This window comes from Cryptomeria japonica, unplaced genomic scaffold (assembly GCF_030272615.1).
Source record: "Cryptomeria japonica unplaced genomic scaffold, Sugi_1.0 HiC_scaffold_414, whole genome shotgun sequence".
Taxonomy (NCBI): domain Eukaryota; kingdom Viridiplantae; phylum Streptophyta; class Pinopsida; order Cupressales; family Cupressaceae; genus Cryptomeria; species Cryptomeria japonica.
Genome location: NW_026729235.1, coordinates 4,797 through 24,052, shown reverse-complemented (window position 1 = coordinate 24,052; position 19,256 = coordinate 4,797). Strand labels below are relative to the sequence as shown.

General features: G+C 62.6%; 3 non-coding genes across 3 annotated transcripts; all 3 read left to right on the top strand.

The window, feature by feature from the left end:
- The first annotated feature begins 2,888 nt into the window (after positions 1 to 2,888).
- Positions 2,889 to 3,007, top strand: LOC131871501 (5S ribosomal RNA). The gene has a single exon (XR_009369718.1). It is a non-coding gene; the product is annotated as a 5S ribosomal RNA (ribosomal RNA).
- A 7,804-nt stretch (positions 3,008 to 10,811) lies between these two features.
- LOC131871498 (5S ribosomal RNA) lies at positions 10,812 to 10,930 on the top strand. Its single transcript, XR_009369715.1, has one exon. It is a non-coding gene; the product is annotated as a 5S ribosomal RNA (ribosomal RNA).
- A 7,854-nt stretch (positions 10,931 to 18,784) lies between these two features.
- LOC131871487 (5S ribosomal RNA) lies at positions 18,785 to 18,903 on the top strand. Its single transcript, XR_009369704.1, has one exon. It is a non-coding gene; the product is annotated as a 5S ribosomal RNA (ribosomal RNA).
- Positions 18,904 to 19,256: the final 353 nt, after the last annotated feature.

The window sequence follows — 19,256 nt, the reverse complement described above, 5'->3', positions numbered from 1 at the left end:
GGCCAAGGTGCAGGCGAGGTGCGCACCCGGGGCAAACCGGGCTCCGACAACGTGCACGCCGCACCTTGGAGCACACTTCGTAGCGCTCCCGGGTGCGCACCTCAGAGCACACCAAGGTGGGCAGCGAGGTGCGCACCTTTGATGCGCTGCCTTCACTAATTTCCAGAAAAGGCAAAAAAAAAAGGAGATTTTAAAATTTCCGTTTTGAAAGATAGTGAAAAAAACGGAACGCGCGTGCCATCTTGAGCCCGCCCTGGTGCGCAGCCCAAGTAAGGTGCCACCCTGGCAAAGGTGCGCACCCGGGCAATTAACCCTACTTCCGACTTCGTGCGCGCCAGGGTGGCAACCGGGCCTCGGAAGAGCCAATGCGAGAAACCCCACCAAACGCTCCGACAAAAAAAGAGGCGGCGCTCCAATAACCCCGCTTCGGAGCGCAGCCGGGGCAAACCAAGCCAAGGTGCCCACCCCGACGAAGGTGCACGCGAGGTGCGCACCCGGGGCAAACCGGGCTCCGACAACGTGCACGCAGCACCTTGGAGCACACTTCGAAGCACTCCCGGGTGCCCACCGGCGTTGCGCACCGTGGTGGGCAGCGAGGTGCGCACCTTTGATGCGCTGCCTTCACTAATTTCCAGAAAAAGGCAAAAAAAAATGAGATTTTAAAATTTCCGTTTTGAAAGATAGTGAAAAAAAAGGAACGCGGGTGCCATCTTGAGCCCGCCCTGGTGCGCAGCCCAGGCAAGGCATGCGCACCAAGGTGCCCACCCGAGGTGCACACCCGGGGCAAACCGGGCTCCGACTTCGTGCAGGCCGCACCTTGGAGCACACTTCGGAGCGCTCCTTGGTGCGCACCATGGTGCCCACCAGGGCGCACCCGAGGCAAACCGGGCTCCGACTTCGTGCACGCCGCACCTTGGAGCACACATCGGAGCGCTCCCAGGTTCGCACCAGCGTTGCGCACCTTTGATGCGCTGCCTTCACTAATTTCCAGAAAAGGCAAAAAAAAACGATATTTTAAAATTTCCGTTCTGAAAGATAGTGAAAAAAACGGAACGCGGGTGCCATCTTGAGCCCTTCCTGATGCGCAGCCCAGGCAAGTTGTGCGCACCAAGGTGCCCACCCTGGCGGAGGTGCGCGCCCGGGGCAAACCGGGCTCCGACTTCGTGCACTGCATGGTGCCCACCAAGGCGCGCAACCCAGCCAAGGTGCCCACCGCAGCGAAGGTGCACGCGAGGTGCGCACCCGAGGTGCACACCCGGGGCAAACCGGGCTCCGACTTCGTGCACGCCGCACCTTGGAGCACACTTCAGAGCGCTCCTTGGTACGCACCAGGGCGCGCAACCCAGCCAAGGTGCTCACCCCGGCGAAGGTGCACGCGAGGTGCGCACCCGGGGCAAACCGGGCTCGGACTTCGTGCACGCCGCACCTTGGAGCACACATCGGAGCGCTCCCGGGTTCGCACCAGCATTGCGCACCTTTGATGCGCTGCCTTCACTAATTTCCAGAAAAGGCAAAAAAAAGAAAAAAATGAGATTTTAAAATTTCCGTTTTGAAAGATAGTGAAAAAAACGGAACGCGGGTGCCATCTTGAGCCCGCCCTGGTGTGCAGCCCAGGCAAGTTGTGCGCACCAAGGCACCCACCCTGGCCAAGGTGGGTCACGGGGTGGGTCCTAGGGTGGGTAACGGGGTGGGTACTAAGGTGCGTGCCAAGGTGGGTCATAGGGTGGGTGCCAAGGTGGGCACCAGGGTGGGTGTGCACCAACCCTAGCCAGGGTAGGTCACGGGGTGGTTGTCGGGGTGGGCGTCAAGGAGCCAAGGTGGGTGGCAAGTAGCCAAGTTGCGTGCCAAGGTGGGTGTCGGGGTGGGTGCCAAGGATCCAAGGTGGGTGCCAAGGAACCAAGGTGGGTGTCTGGGTGGGTGCCGAGGTGGGAGCCAGGGTGGGTCCCAAGGTGAGTGCAAAGGTGGGTGCCAGGGTCAAGGTGAGTGCCAATGTGGGTTCCAAGGTGCCAGGGTCAGGGTGAGTGCCAATGTGGGTTCAAAGGTGCTAAGTTGGGTGCGAGGTTGGGTGCGAGGGTGGGTGGGTGCCAAGGTGTGCTAGGTGGAAGCCCGGGTGGGTCGGCATCCCATGGGTGTCGAGTTGGGTGCCTGATGGGTGCTTCTTGTCAAGTTTTAGTCGTCGGGACTCATTTCGAGCCTTAGAGGTCGTTTCTTGTCCGGTTGCCCTGTCTTCGACCTGGGAACCCAATTTTGGTCCTCGGGTCCCATTTTTTTTTGTCTCGCATCCCACTTTTGGCCTGTGGCCTTTTCGGGGTCGATTCTCGTTTTGGGCATCAGAGCATGTTTCTTCTCCTAAAACCCAATATTTGTTTATTAAGTCTCGGAACACATTTTTGTTCTCGTGGACCCATCATGGGTCTTGGAACGCATTTGTGGTCCTTGGGTCCCATTTTGCATCCCGAAACTTGTGTTTTGGTGCTTGATCCCTATTTTGGGTGCCCACCTTGCACCAAGTGCGCACCCGGGGCAAACCGAGCGCCTTGGTGCACCGGGGCAAGATCGAGCGTGCACCCGAGGCGCCCCGAACATGCACCAAGGTGCACTCGGCCCACATGTGAGCGCAGGTCGTTGCGCCCGAGGTGGTGTGTGGGCACCGCGTTGCAGACGGGACACTGCACGCACACGACGCCCCCTCCAGGTGCACGCACGTAGGCCGGGCCGGGTGCACACCCGACGCCCTAGCAAGGTGCGCGCACCCGGGCAGGGCTCACACTTGGCGAACGGGGCGCACTTCGCGAGGGAGGGTGTGCACCTCGACGGGGGTGGGTGGCCGGGGTGGATTCGCACGTGGGTCGCGGTTTGCTAAGTACACACTGCGACAAGCTCATAACGGGTGCGATCATACCAGCGTTAGTGCACCGGATCCCATCAGAACTCCGCAGTTAAGCGCGCTTGGGCCGGAGTAGTACTGGGATGGGTGACCTCCCGGGAAGTCCCGGTGTTGCACCCTTTTTTAGTTTTTCGCCGGGCGTCGCAATGCTATTTGAATAAACCTTTTGCCCGTTTGCGTTCTCGTCGGGGCCGGGCCGGGCCGGGGTGCGCTGCCCGCACTACCGCGCGCGCGGGGGCGACACCGAGCGCGCACCCGAGGCGCCCCGAGCACACAGGCCACGGTGCAACCCGGGCGTTGTGCGCGCACCCCGGTGCGCCCGAGGTGCTGCGCGCGCACCCAGGTGAAATCGGTGTGCACCTCGGCCAGTGCGCGCTCGGTCGAGTCGCGCACGTTGGCCAAGGTGCACGGTGATGTTTCTTACTCTAAGGTTCCGCACCAGACGCCCGGGACAGGTGAGCGAAGCTGGGCGGGGCCGGGTGCGCGGCCGGGGCAGGTGCACGCAGCTGGAGAGAGCTTTGGAGCACACTTCGGAGCGCACCAATGATGCGCTCCATTCAAAAGTTTCCTGAAAAGGCAAAAAAAGTTGAGATTATAGAATTTCCCACTTGAGAGATTGTAAAAAAAAAAAATTTAAAATGAAGGAAACGCGGGTGCCAAGGTGTGCGCAGCCCAGCCAAGGTGTGCGCACCAAGGCGCCCACCCTGGCGAAGGTGCACGCAAGGTGCGCACCCGAGGCAAACCGGACAATTAACCCAACTTTCGACTTCGCGCGCACCTTGGAGCGCACTTCGGAGCGCTCCTTGGTGCGCACCAATCTTGGGCACCTCGGAGTGCACCATGGCGCCCACCAAGGTGCGCACCCGGGGCAAACCGAGCTCCGACTTCGTGCGCACCTTGGAGCGCACGAAAGGTGCGCACCATGGCGCCCACCAAGGTGCGCAGCCCAGCCAAGGCGTGCGCATCAAGGTGCGCACCCTGGCGAAGGTGCGCACCCGGGGCAAACCGAGCTCCGACTTCGTGCGCACCTTGGAGCGCACAAAAGGTGCGCAACCCAGCCAAGGTGTGCGCACCCCGGTCAAACCGAGCTCCGAATCGTGCGCACCAGAGGTGCACGCCATCGTGCGCACCTTGGAGCACACTTCGGAGCCCTCCTTGGTGCGCGCCGATGTTGCGCACCTCGGAGCGCACCCGGGGAAAACAATGCAATTAACCCGACTTTCGACTTCGTGGGCACCTCGGAGCGCTCTCGGGTTCGCACCTCGGAGCACACCGAGGTGCGCACCTTTGATGCGCTGCCTTCACCAATTTCCAGAAAAGGCAAGAAAACATTGAGAAGGTGTGCGCACCGAGGTGCCCACCCTGGCGAAGGTGCACGCGAGGTGCGCACCCGGGGCAAACCGGGCTCCGACTTCGTGCACGCCGCACCTTGGAGCACACTTCGGAGCGCTCCTTGGTGCGCACCAGGGCGCGCAACCCAGCCGAGGTGCCCACCCCGGCGAAGGTGCACGCGAGGTGCGCACCCGGGGCAAACCGGGCTCCGACTTCGTGCACGCCATGGTGCCCACCGCGGCGAAGGTGCACGCGAGGTGCGCACCCGGGGCAAACCGGGCTCCGACTTCGTGCACGCCGCACCTTGGAGCACACTTCGGAGCGCTCCTTGGTGCGCACCATGGTGCCCACCAGGGCGCGCAACCCCGCCGAAGGTGCACGCGAGGTGCGCACCCGGGGCAAACCGGGCTCCGACTTCGTGCACGCCGCACCTTGGAGCACACTTCGGAGCGCTCCTTGGTGCGCACCATGGTGCCCACCAGGGCGCGCAACCCCGCCGAAGGTGCACGCGAGGTGCGCACCCGGGGCAAACCGGGCTCCGACTTCGTGCACGCCATGGTGCGCACCGCGGCGAAGGTGCGCACCCGGGGCAAACCGGGCTCCGACTTCGTGCACGCCGCACCTTGGAGCACACTTCGGAGCGCTCCTTGGTGCGCACCAGGGCGCGCAACCCAGCCGAGGTGCCCACCCCGGCGAAGGTGCACGCGAGGTGCGTACCCGGGGCAAACCGGGCTCCGACTTCGTGCACGCCGCACCTTGGAGCACACTTCGGAGCGCTCCTTGGTGCGCACCATGGTGCCCACCAGGCCGCGCAACCCAGCCAAGGTGTGCGCACCAAGGTGCACGCGAGGTGCGCACCCGGGGCAAACCGGGGTCCGACTTCGTGCACGCCGCACCTTGGAGCACACATCGGGGCGCTCCCGGGTTCGCACCGGCGTTGCGCACCGTGGTGGGCACCTCGGAGCACACCAAGGTGGGCAGCGAGGTGCGCACCTTTGATGCGATGCCTTCACTAATTTCCATAAAAGGCAAAAAAAAAACGAGATTTTAAAATTTCCGTTTTGAAAGATAGTGAGAAAAAGGGAATGCTGGTGCCATCTTGAGCCCGCCCTGGTGCGCAGCCCAGCCAAGGTGTGCGCACCAAGGTGCCCACCCTGGCGAAGGTGCGCGCCCGGGCAATTAACCCAACTTCCAACTTCGCGCGCGCCAGGGTGGGAGCGCACCCAACAACCGGGCCTGGGAAGAGCCAATGCGAGAAACCCCACCAAACGCTCTGACAAAAAAAGAGGGGGCGCTCCAGTAACCCCGCTTCGGAGCGCACCCTGGGCAAACCCAGCCAAGGTGCCCACCCCGGCCAAGGTGCAGGCGAGGTGCGCACCCGGGGCAAACCGGGCTCCGACAACGTGCACGCCGCACCTTGGAGCACACTTCGTAGCGCTCCCGGGTGCGCACCTCAGAGCACACCAAGGTGGGCAGCGAGGTGCGCACCTTTGATGCGCTGCCTTCACTAATTTCCAGAAAAGGCAAAAAAAAAAGGAGATTTTAAAATTTCCGTTTTGAAAGATAGTGAAAAAAACGGAACGCGCGTGCCATCTTGAGCCCGCCCTGGTGCGCAGCCCAGGTAAGGTGCCCACCCTGGCAAAGGTGCGCACCCGGGCAATTAACCCTACTTCCGACTTCGTGCGCGCCAGGGTGGCAACCGGGCCTCGGAAGAGCCAATGCGAGAAACCCCACCAAACGCTCCGACAAAAAAAGAGGCGGCGCTCCAATAACCCCGCTTCGGAGCGCAGCCGGGGCAAACCCAGCCAAGGTGCCCACCCCGACGAAGGTGCACGCGAGGTGCGCACCCGGGGCAAACCGGGCTCCGACAACGTGCACGCAGCACCTTGGAGCACACTTCGAAGCACTCCCGGGTGCCCACCGGCGTTGCGCACCGTGGTGGGCAGCGAGGTGCGCACCTTTGATGCGCTGCCTTCACTAATTTCCAGAAAAAGGCAAAAAAAAATGAGATTTTAAAATTTCCGTTTTGAAAGATAGTGAAAAAAAAGGAACGCGGGTGCCATCTTGAGCCCGCCCTGGTGCGCAGCCCAGGCAAGGCATGCGCACCAAGGTGCCCACCCGAGGTGCACACCCGGGGCAAACCGGGCTCCGACTTCGTGCAGGCCGCACCTTGGAGCACACTTCGGAGCGCTCCTTGGTGCGCACCATGGTGCCCACCAGGGCGCGCAACCCAGCCAAGGTCTGCACACTAAGGTGCCCACCCCGGCGAAGGTGCACGCGAGGTGCGCACCCGGGGCAAACCGGGCTCCGACTTCGTGCACGCCATGGTGCCCACCGCGGCGAAGGTGCACGCGAGGTGCGCACCCGGGGCAAACCGGGCTCCGACTTCGTGCACGCCGCACCTTGGAGCACACTTCGGAGCGCTCCTTGGTGCGCACCATGGTGCCCACCAGGGCGCGCAACCCAGCCAAGGTGTGCGCACCAAGGTGCACGCGAGGTGCGCACCCGGGGCAAACCGGGGTCCGACTTCGTGCACGCCGCACCTTGGAGCACACATCGGAGCGCTCCCAGGTTCGCACCAGCGTTGCGCACCTTTGATGCGCTGCCTTCACTAATTTCCAGAAAAGGCAAAAAAAAACGATATTTTAAAATTTCCGTTCTGAAAGATAGTGAAAAAAACGGAACGCGGGTGCCATCTTGAGCCCTTCCTGGTGCGCAGCCCAGGCAAGTTGTGCGCACCAAGGTGCCCACCCTGGCGGAGGTGCGCGCCCGGGGCAAACCGGGCTCCGACTTCGTGCACTGCATGGTGCCCACCAAGGCGCGCAACCCAGCCAAGGTGCCCACCGCAGCGAAGGTGCACGCGAGGTGCACACCCGGGGCAAACCGGGCTCCGACTTCGTGCACGCCGCACCTTGGAGCACACTTCAGAGCGCTCCTTGGTGCGCACCAGGGCGCGCAACCCAGCCGAGGTGCCCACCCCGGCGAAGGTGCACGCGAGGTGCGCACCCGGGGCAAACCGGGCTCCGACTTCGTGCACGCCATGGTGCCCACCGCGGCGAAGGTGCGCACCCGGGGCAAACCGGGCTCCGACTTCGTGCACGCCGCACCTTGGAGCACACTTCGGAGCGCTCCTTGGTGCGCACCATGGTGCCCACCAGGCCGCGCAACCCAGCCAAGGTGTGCGCACCAAGGTGCACGCGAGGTGCGCACCCGGGGCAAACCGGGGTCCGACTTCGTGCACGCCGCACCTTGGAGCACACATCGGGGCGCTCCCGGGTTCGCACCGGCGTTGCGCACCGTGGTGGGCACCTCGGAGCACACCAAGGTGGGCAGCGAGGTGCGCACCTTTGATGCGATGCCTTCACTAATTTCCATAAAAGGCAAAAAAAAAACGAGATTTTAAAATTTCCGTTTTGAAAGATAGTGAGAAAAAGGGAATGCTGGTGCCATCTTGAGCCCGCCCTGGTGCGCAGCCCAGCCAAGGTTTGCGCACCAAGGTGCCCACCCTGGCGAAGGTGCGCGCCCGGGCAATTAACCCAACTTCCAACTTCGCGCGCGCCAGGGTGGGAGCGCACCCAACAACCGGGCCTGGGAAGAGCCAATGCGAGAAACCCCACCAAACTCTCTGACAAAAAAAGAGGGGGCGCTCCAGTAACCCCGCTTCGGAGCGCACCCTGGGCAAACCCAGCCAAGGTGCCCACCCCGGCCAAGGTGCAGGCGAGGTGCGCACCCGGGGCAAACCGGGCTCCGACAACGTGCACGCCGCACCTTGGAGCACACTTCGTAGCGCTCCCGGGTGCGCACCTCAGAGCACACCAAGGTGGGCAGCGAGGTGCGCACCTTTGATGCGCTGCCTTCACTAATTTCCAGAAAAGGCAAAAAAAAAAGGAGATTTTAAAATTTCCGTTTTGAAAGATAGTGAAAAAAACGGAACGCGCGTGCCATCTTGAGCCCGCCCTGGTGCGCAGCCCAGGTAAGGTGCCACCCTGGCAAAGGTGCGCACCCGGGCAATTAACCCTACTTCCGACTTCGTGCGCGCCAGGGTGGCAACCGGGCCTCGGAAGAGCCAATGCGAGAAACCCCACCAAACGCTCCGACAAAAAAAGAGGCGGCGCTCCAATAACCCCGCTTCGGAGCGCAGCCGGGGCAAACCAAGCCAAGGTGCCCACCCCGACGAAGGTGCACGCGAGGTGCGCACCCGGGGCAAACCGGGCTCCGACAACGTGCACGCAGCACCTTGGAGCACACTTCGAAGCACTCCCGGGTGCCCACCGGCGTTGCGCACCGTGGTGGGCAGCGAGGTGCGCACCTTTGATGCGCTGCCTTCACTAATTTCCAGAAAAAGGCAAAAAAAAATGAGATTTTAAAATTTCCGTTTTGAAAGATAGTGAAAAAAAAGGAACGCGGGTGCCATCTTGAGCCCGCCCTGGTGCGCAGCCCAGGCAAGGCATGCGCACCAAGGTGCCCACCCGAGGTGCACACCCGGGGCAAACCGGGCTCCGACTTCGTGCAGGCCGCACCTTGGAGCACACTTCGGAGCGCTCCTTGGTGCGCACCATGGTGCCCACCAGGGCGCACCCGAGGCAAACCGGGCTCCGACTTCGTGCACGCCGCACCTTGGAGCACACATCGGAGCGCTCCCAGGTTCGCACCAGCGTTGCGCACCTTTGATGCGCTGCCTTCACTAATTTCCAGAAAAGGCAAAAAAAAACGATATTTTAAAATTTCCGTTCTGAAAGATAGTGAAAAAAATGGAACGCGGGTGCCATCTTGAGCCCTTCCTGATGCGCAGCCCAGGCAAGTTGTGCGCACCAAGGTGCCCACCCTGGCGGAGGTGCGCGCCCGGGGCAAACCGGGCTCCGACTTCGTGCACTGCATGGTGCCCACCAAGGCGCGCAACCCAGCCAAGGTGCCCACCGCAGCGAAGGTGCACGCGAGGTGCGCACCCGAGGTGCACACCCGGGGCAAACCGGGCTCCGACTTCGTGCACGCCGCACCTTGGAGCACACTTCAGAGCGCTCCTTGGTACGCACCAGGGCGCGCAACCCAGCCAAGGTGCTCACCCCGGCGAAGGTGCACGCGAGGTGCGCACCCGGGGCAAACCGGGCTCGGACTTCGTGCACGCCGCACCTTGGAGCACACATCGGAGCGCTCCCGGGTTCGCACCAGCATTGCGCACCTTTGATGCGCTGCCTTCACTAATTTCCAGAAAAGGCAAAAAAAAGAAAAAAATGAGATTTTAAAATTTCCGTTTTGAAAGATAGTGAAAAAAACGGAACGCGGGTGCCATCTTGAGCCCGCCCTGGTGTGCAGCCCAGGCAAGTTGTGCGCACCAAGGCACCCACCCTGGCCAAGGTGGGTCACGGGGTGGGTCCTAGGGTGGGTAACGGGGTGGGTACTAAGGTGCGTGCCAAGGTGGGTCATAGGGTGGGTGCCAAGGTGGGCACCAGGGTGGGTGTGCACCAACCCTAGCCAGGGTAGGTCACGGGGTGGTTGTCGGGGTGGGCGTCAAGGAGCCAAGGTGGGTGGCAAGTAGCCAAGTTGCGTGCCAAGGTGGGTGTCGGGGTGGGTGCCAAGGATCCAAGGTGGGTGCCAAGGAACCAAGGTGGGTGTCTGGGTGGGTGCCGAGGTGGGAGCCAGGGTGGGTCCCAAGGTGAGTGCAAAGGTGGGTGCCAGGGTCAAGGTGAGTGCCAATGTGGGTTCCAAGGTGCCAGGGTCAGGGTGAGTGCCAATGTGGGTTCAAAGGTGCTAAGTTGGGTGCGAGGTTGGGTGCGAGGGTGGGTGGGTGCCAAGGTGTGCTAGGTGGAAGCCCGGGTGGGTCGGCATCCCATGGGTGTCGAGTTGGGTGCCTGATGGGTGCTTCTTGTCAAGTTTTAGTCGTCGGGACTCATTTCGAGCCTTAGAGGTCGTTTCTTGTCCGGTTGCCCTGTCTTCGACCTGGGAACCCAATTTTGGTCCTCGGGTCCCATTTTTTTTTGTCTCGCATCCCACTTTTGGCCTGTGGCCTTTTCGGGGTCGATTCTCGTTTTGGGCATCAGAGCATGTTTCTTCTCCTAAAACCCAATATTTGTTTATTAAGTCTCGGAACACATTTTTGTTCTCGTGGACCCATCATGGGTCTTGGAACGCATTTGTGGTCCTTGGGTCCCATTTTGCATCCCGAAACTTGTGTTTTGGTGCTTGATCCCTATTTTGGGTGCCCACCTTGCACCAAGTGCGCACCCGGGGCAAACCGAGCGCCTTGGTGCACCGGGGCAAGATCGAGCGTGCACCCGAGGCGCCCCGAACATGCACCAAGGTGCACTCGGCCCACATGTGAGCGCAGGTCGTTGCGCCCGAGGTGGTGTGTGGGCACCGCGTTGCAGACGGGACACTGCACGCACACGACGCCCCCTCCAGGTGCACGCACGTAGGCCGGGCCGGGTGCACACCCGACGCCCTAGCAAGGTGCGCGCACCCGGGCAGGGCTCACACTTGGCGAACGGGGCGCACTTCGCGAGGGAGGGTGTGCACCTCGACGGGGGTGGGTGGCCGGGGTGGATTCGCACGTGGGTCGCGGTTTGCTAAGTACACACTGCGACAAGCTCATAACGGGTGCGATCATACCAGCGTTAGTGCACCGGATCCCATCAGAACTCCGCAGTTAAGCGCGCTTGGGCCGGAGTAGTACTGGGATGGGTGACCTCCCGGGAAGTCCCGGTGTTGCACCCTTTTTTAGTTTTTCGCCGGGCGTCGCAATGCTATTTGAATAAACCTTTTGCCCGTTTGCGTTCTCGTCGGGGCCGGGCCGGGCCGGGGTGCGCTGCCCGCACTACCGCGCGCGCGGGGGCGACACCGAGCGCGCACCCGAGGCGCCCCGAGCACACAGGCCACGGTGCAACCCGGGCGTTGTGCGCGCACCCCGGTGCGCCCGAGGTGCTGCGCGCGCACCCAGGTGAAATCGGTGTGCACCTCGGCCAGTGCGCGCTCGGTCGAGTCGCGCACGTTGGCCAAGGTGCACGGTGATGTTTCTTACTCTAAGGTTCCGCACCAGACGCCCGGGACAGGTGAGCGAAGCTGGGCGGGGCCGGGTGCGCGGCCGGGGCAGGTGCACGCAGCTGGAGAGAGCTTTGGAGCACACTTCGGAGCGCACCAATGATGCGCTCCATTCAAAAGTTTCCTGAAAAGGCAAAAAAAGTTGAGATTATAGAATTTCCCACTTGAGAGATTGTAAAAAAAAAAAATTTAAAATGAAGGAAACGCGGGTGCCAAGGTGTGCGCAGCCCAGCCAAGGTGTGCGCACCAAGGCGCCCACCCTGGCGAAGGTGCACGCAAGGTGCGCACCCGAGGCAAACCGGACAATTAACCCAACTTTCGACTTCGCGCGCACCTTGGAGCGCACTTCGGAGCGCTCCTTGGTGCGCACCAATCTTGGGCACCTCGGAGTGCACCATGGCGCCCACCAAGGTGCGCACCCGGGGCAAACCGAGCTCCGACTTCGTGCGCACCTTGGAGCGCACGAAAGGTGCGCACCATGGCGCCCACCAAGGTGCGCAGCCCAGCCAAGGCGTGCGCATCAAGGTGCGCACCCTGGCGAAGGTGCGCACCCGGGGCAAACCGAGCTCCGACTTCGTGCGCACCTTGGAGCGCACAAAAGGTGCGCAACCCAGCCAAGGTGTGCGCACCCCGGTCAAACCGAGCTCCGAATCGTGCGCACCAGAGGTGCACGCCATCGTGCGCACCTTGGAGCACACTTCGGAGCCCTCCTTGGTGCGCGCCGATGTTGCGCACCTCGGAGCGCACCCGGGGAAAACAATGCAATTAACCCGACTTTCGACTTCGTGGGCACCTCGGAGCGCTCTCGGGTTCGCACCTCGGAGCACACCGAGGTGCGCACCTTTGATGCGCTGCCTTCACCAATTTCCAGAAAAGGCAAGAAAACATTGAGAAGGTGTGCGCACCGAGGTGCCCACCCTGGCGAAGGTGCACGCGAGGTGCGCACCCGGGGCAAACCGGGCTCCGACTTCGTGCACGCCGCACCTTGGAGCACACTTCGGAGCGCTCCTTGGTGCGCACCAGGGCGCGCAACCCAGCCGAGGTGCCCACCCCGGCGAAGGTGCACGCGAGGTGCGCACCCGGGGCAAACCGGGCTCCGACTTCGTGCACGCCATGGTGCCCACCGCGGCGAAGGTGCACGCGAGGTGCGCACCCGGGGCAAACCGGGCTCCGACTTCGTGCACGCCGCACCTTGGAGCACACTTCGGAGCGCTCCTTGGTGCGCACCATGGTGCCCACCAGGGCGCGCAACCCCGCCGAAGGTGCACGCGAGGTGCGCACCCGGGGCAAACCGGGCTCCGACTTCGTGCACGCCGCACCTTGGAGCACACTTCGGAGCGCTCCTTGGTGCGCACCATGGTGCCCACCAGGGCGCGCAACCCCGCCGAAGGTGCACGCGAGGTGCGCACCCGGGGCAAACCGGGCTCCGACTTCGTGCACGCCATGGTGCGCACCGCGGCGAAGGTGCGCACCCGGGGCAAACCGGGCTCCGACTTCGTGCACGCCGCACCTTGGAGCACACTTCGGAGCGCTCCTTGGTGCGCACCAGGGCGCGCAACCCAGCCGAGGTGCCCACCCCGGCGAAGGTGCACGCGAGGTGCGTACCCGGGGCAAACCGGGCTCCGACTTCGTGCACGCCGCACCTTGGAGCACACTTCGGAGCGCTCCTTGGTGCGCACCATGGTGCCCACCAGGCCGCGCAACCCAGCCAAGGTGTGCGCACCAAGGTGCACGCGAGGTGCGCACCCGGGGCAAACCGGGGTCCGACTTCGTGCACGCCGCACCTTGGAGCACACATCGGGGCGCTCCCGGGTTCGCACCGGCGTTGCGCACCGTGGTGGGCACCTCGGAGCACACCAAGGTGGGCAGCGAGGTGCGCACCTTTGATGCGATGCCTTCACTAATTTCCATAAAAGGCAAAAAAAAAACGAGATTTTAAAATTTCCGTTTTGAAAGATAGTGAGAAAAAGGGAATGCTGGTGCCATCTTGAGCCCGCCCTGGTGCGCAGCCCAGCCAAGGTGTGCGCACCAAGGTGCCCACCCTGGCGAAGGTGCGCGCCCGGGCAATTAACCCAACTTCCAACTTCGCGCGCGCCAGGGTGGGAGCGCACCCAACAACCGGGCCTGGGAAGAGCCAATGCGAGAAACCCCACCAAACGCTCTGACAAAAAAAGAGGGGGCGCTCCAGTAACCCCGCTTCGGAGCGCACCCTGGGCAAACCCAGCCAAGGTGCCCACCCCGGCCAAGGTGCAGGCGAGGTGCGCACCCGGGGCAAACCGGGCTCCGACAACGTGCACGCCGCACCTTGGAGCACACTTCGTAGCGCTCCCGGGTGCGCACCTCAGAGCACACCAAGGTGGGCAGCGAGGTGCGCACCTTTGATGCGCTGCCTTCACTAATTTCCAGAAAAGGCAAAAAAAAAAGGAGATTTTAAAATTTCCGTTTTGAAAGATAGTGAAAAAAACGGAACGCGCGTGCCATCTTGAGCCCGCCCTGGTGCGCAGCCCAGGTAAGGTGCCCACCCTGGCAAAGGTGCGCACCCGGGCAATTAACCCTACTTCCGACTTCGTGCGCGCCAGGGTGGCAACCGGGCCTCGGAAGAGCCAATGCGAGAAACCCCACCAAACGCTCCGACAAAAAAAGAGGCGGCGCTCCAATAACCCCGCTTCGGAGCGCAGCCGGGGCAAACCCAGCCAAGGTGCCCACCCCGACGAAGGTGCACGCGAGGTGCGCACCCGGGGCAAACCGGGCTCCGACAACGTGCACGCAGCACCTTGGAGCACACTTCGAAGCACTCCCGGGTGCCCACCGGCGTTGCGCACCGTGGTGGGCAGCGAGGTGCGCACCTTTGATGCGCTGCCTTCACTAATTTCCAGAAAAAGGCAAAAAAAAATGAGATTTTAAAATTTCCGTTTTGAAAGATAGTGAAAAAAAAGGAACGCGGGTGCCATCTTGAGCCCGCCCTGGTGCGCAGCCCAGGCAAGGCATGCGCACCAAGGTGCCCACCCGAGGTGCACACCCGGGGCAAACCGGGCTCCGACTTCGTGCAGGCCGCACCTTGGAGCACACTTCGGAGCGCTCCTTGGTGCGCACCATGGTGCCCACCAGGGCGCGCAACCCAGCCAAGGTCTGCACACTAAGGTGCCCACCCCGGCGAAGGTGCACGCGAGGTGCGCACCCGGGGCAAACCGGGCTCCGACTTCGTGCACGCCATGGTGCCCACCGCGGCGAAGGTGCACGCGAGGTGCGCACCCGGGGCAAACCGGGCTCCGACTTCGTGCACGCCGCACCTTGGAGCACACTTCGGAGCGCTCCTTGGTGCGCACCATGGTGCCCACCAGGGCGCGCAACCCAGCCAAGGTGTGCGCACCAAGGTGCACGCGAGGTGCGCACCCGGGGCAAACCGGGGTCCGACTTCGTGCACGCCGCACCTTGGAGCACACATCGGAGCGCTCCCAGGTTCGCACCAGCGTTGCGCACGAGCACACATCGGAGCGCTCCCAGGTTCGCACCAGCGTTGCGCACCTTTGATGCGCTGCCTTCACTAATTTCCAGAAAAGGCAAAAAAAAACGATATTTTAAAATTTCCGTTCTGAAAGATAGTGAAAAAAACGGAACGCGGGGTGCCATCTTGAGCCCTTCCTGGTGCGCAGCCCAGGCAAGTTGTGCGCACCAAGGTGCCCACCCTGGCGGAGGTGCGCGCCCGGGGCAAACCGGGCTCCGACTTCGTGCACTGCATGGTGCCCACCAAGGCGCGCAACCCAGCCAAGGTGCCCACCGCAGCGAAGGTGCACGCGAGGTGCACACCCGGGGCAAACCGGGCTCGACTTCGTGCACGCCGCACCTTGGAGCACACTTCAGAGCGCTCCTTGGTGCGCACCAGGGCGCGCAACCCAGCCGAGGTGCCCACCCCGGCGAAGGTGCACGCGAGGGTGCGCACCCGGGGCAAACCGGGCTCCGACTTCGTGCACGCCATGGTGCCCACCGCGGCGAAGGTGCGCACCCGGGGCAAACCGGGCTCCGACTTCGTGCAGCCCGCACCTTGGAGCACACTTCGGAGGCGCTCCTTGGTGCGCACCATGGTGCCCACCAGGCCGCGCAACCCAGCCAAGGTGGTGCGCACCAAGGTGCACGCGAGGTGCGCACCCGGGGCAAACCGGGGGTCGACTTCGTGCACGCCGCACCTTGGAGCACACATCGGGGCGCTCCCGGGTTCGCACCGGCGTTGCGCACCGTGGTGGGCACCTCGGAGCACACCAAGGTGGGCAGCGAGGTGCGCACCTTTGATGCGATGCCTTCACTAATTTCCATAAAAGGCAAAAAAAAAACGAGATTTTAAAATTTCCGTTTTGAAAGATAGTGAGAAAAAGGGAATGCTGGTGCCATCTTGAGCCCGCCCTGGTGCGCAGCCAGCCAAGGTTTGCGCACCAAGGTGCCCACCCTGGCGAAGGTGCGCGGCCCGGGCAATTAACCCAACTTCCAACTTCGCGCGCGCCAGGGTGGGAGCGCACCCAACAACCGGGCCTGGGAAGAGCCAATGCGAGAAACCCCCACCAAACTCTCTGACAAAAAAAGAGGGGGGGGCGCTCCAGTAACCCCGCTTCGGAGCGCACCCTGGGCAAACCCAGCCAAGGTGCCCACCCGGCCAAGGTGCAGGCGAGGTGCGCACCCGGGGCAAACCGGGCTCCGACAACGTGCACGCCGCACCTTGGAGCACACTTCGTAGCGCTCCGGGTGCGCACCTCAGAGCACACCAAGGTGGGCAGCGAGGTGCGCACCTTTGATGCGCTGCCTTCACTAATTTCCAGAAAAGGCAAAAAAAAAAGGAGATTTTAAAATTTCCGTTTTGAAAGATAGTGAAAAAAACGGAACGCGCGTGCCATCTTGAGCCCGCCCTGGTGCGCAGCCCAGGTAAGGTGCCACCCTGGCAAAGGTGCGCACCCGGGCAATTAACCCTACTTCCGACTTCGTGCGCGCCAGGGTGGCAACCGGGCCTCGGAAGAGCCAATGCGAGAAACCCCACCAAACGCTCCGACAAAAAAAGAGGCGGCGCTCCAATAACCCCGCTTCGGAGCGCAGCCGGGGCAAAACCAAGCCAAGGTGCCCACCCCGACGAAGGTGCACGCGAGGTGCGCACCCGGGGCAAACCGGGCTCCGACAACGTGCACGCAGCACCTTGGAGCACACTTCGAAGCACTCCCGGGTGCCCACCGGCGTTGCGCACCGTGGTGGGCAGCGAGGTGCGCACCTTTGATGCGCTGCCTTCACTAATTTCCAGAAAAAGGCAAAAAAAAATGAGATTTTAAAATTTCCGTTTTGAAAGATAGTGAAAAAAAAGGAACGCGGGTGCCATCTTGAGCCCGCCCTGGTGCGCAGCCCAGGCAAGGCATGCGCACCAAGGTGCCCACCCGAGGTGCACACCCGGGGCAAACCGGGCTCCGACTTCGTGCAGGCCGCACCTTGGAGCACACTTCGGAGCGCTCCTTGGTGCGCACCATGGTGCCCACCAGGGCGCACCCGAGGCAAACCGGGCTCCGACTTCGTGCACGCCGCACCTTGGAGCACACATCGGAGCGCTCCCAGGTTCGCACCAGCGTTGCGCACCTTTGATGCGCTGCCTTCACTAATTTCCAGAAAAGGCAAAAAAAAACGATATTTTAAAATTTCCGTTCTGAAAGATAGTGAAAAAAACGGAACGCGGGTGCCATCTTGAGCCCTTCCTGATGCGCAGCCCAGGCAAGTTGTGCGCACCAAGGTGCCCACCCTGGCGGAGGTGCGCGCCCGGGGCAAACCGGGCTCCGACTTCGTGCACTGCATGGTGCCCACCAAGGCGCGCAACCCAGCCAAGGTGCCCACCGCAGCGAAGGTGCACGCGAGGTGCGCACCCGAGGTGCACACCCGGGGCAAACCGGGCTCCGACTTCGTGCACGCCGCACCTTGGAGCACACTTCAGAGCGCTCCTTGGTACGCACCAGGGCGCGCAACCCAGCCAAGGTGCTCACCCCGGCGAAGGTGCACGCGAGGTGCGCACCCGGGGCAAACCGGGCTCGGACTTCGTGCACGCCGCACCTTGGAGCACACATCGGAGCGCTCCCGGGTTCGCACCAGCATTGCGCACCTTTGATGCGCTGCCTTCACTAATTTCCAGAAAAGGCAAAAAAAAGAAAAAAATGAGATTTTAAAATTTCCGTTTTGAAAGATAGTGAAAAAAACGGAACGCGGGTGCCATCTTGAGCCCGCCCTGGTGTGCAGCCCAGGCAAGTTGTGCGCACCAAGGCACCCACCCTGGCCAAGGTGGGTCACGGGGTGGGTCCTAGGGTGGGTAACGGGGTGGGTACTAAGGTGCGTGCCAAGGTGGGTCATAGGGTGGGTGCCAAGGTGGGCACCAGGGTGGGTGTGCACCAACCCTAGCCAGGGTAGGTCACGGGGTGGTTGTCGGGGTGGGCGTCAAGGAGCCAAGGTGGGTGGCAAGTAGCCAAGTTGCGTGCCAAGGTGGGTGTCGGGGTGGGTGCCAAGGATCCAAGGTGGGTGCCAAGGAACCAAGGTGGGTGTCTGGGTGGGTGCCGAGGTGGGAGCCAGGGTGGGTCCCAAGGTGAGTGCAAAGGTGGGTGCCAGGGTCAAGGTGAGTGCCAATGTGGGTTCCAAGGTGCCAGGGTCAGGGTGAGTGCCAATGTGGGTTCAAAGGTGCTAAGTTGGGTGCGAGGTTGGGTGCGAGGGTGGGTGGGTGCCAAGGGTGCTAGGTGGAAGCCCGGGTGGGTCGGCATCCCATGGGTGTCGAGTTGGGTGCCTGATGGGTGCTTCTTGTCAAGTTTTAGTCGTCGGGACTCATTTCGAGCCTTAGAGGTCGTTTCTTGTCCGGTTGCCCTGTCTTCGACCTGGGAACCCAATTTTGGTCCTCGGGTCCCATTTTTTTTTGTCTCGCATCCCACTTTTGGCCTGTGGCCTTTTCGGGGTCGATTCTCGTTTTGGGCATCAGAGCATGTTTCTTCTCCTAAAACCCAATATTTGTTTATTAAGTCTCGGAACACATTTTTGTTCTCGTGGACCCATCATGGGTCTTGGAACGCATTTGTGGTCCTTGGGTCCCATTTTGCATCCCGAAACTTGTGTTTTGGTGCTTGATCCCTATTTTGGGTGCCCACCTTGCACCAAGTGCGCACCCGGGGCAAACCGAGCGCCTTGGTGCACCGGGGCAAGATCGAGCGTGCACCCGAGGCGCCCCGAACATGCACCAAGGTGCACTCGGCCCACATGTGAGCGCAGGTCGTTGCGCCCGAGGTGGTGTGTGGGCACCGCGTTGCAGACGGGACACTGCACGCACACGACGCCCCCTCCAGGTGCACGCACGTAGGCCGGGCCGGGTGCACACCCGACGCCCTAGCAAGGTGCGCGCACCCGGGCAGGGCTCACACTTGGCGAACGGGGCGCACTTCGCGAGGGAGGGTGTGCACCTCGACGGGGGTGGGTGGCCGGGGTGGATTCGCACGTGGGTCGCGGTTTGCTAAGTACACACTGCGACAAGCTCATAACGGGTGCGATCATACCAGCGTTAGTGCACCGGATCCCATCAGAACTCCGCAGTTAAGCGCGCTTGGGCCGGAGTAGTACTGGGATGGGTGACCTCCCGGGAAGTCCCGGTGTTGCACCCTTTTTTAGTTTTTCGCCGGGCGTCGCAATGCTATTTGAATAAACCTTTTGCCCGTTTGCGTTCTCGTCGGGGCCGGGCCGGGCCGGGGTGCGCTGCCCGCACTACCGCGCGCGCTGGGGGCGACACCGAGCGCGCACCCGAGGCGCCCCGAGCACACAGGCCACGGTGCAACCCGGGCGTTGTGCGCGCACCCCGGTGCGCCCGAGGTGCTGCGCGCGCACCCAGGTGAAATCGGTGTGCACCTCGGCCAGTGCGCGCTCGGTCGAGTCGCGCACGTTGGCCAAGGTGCACGGTGATGTTTCTTACTCTAAGGTTCCGCACCAGACGCCCGGGACAGGTGAGCGAAGCTGGGCG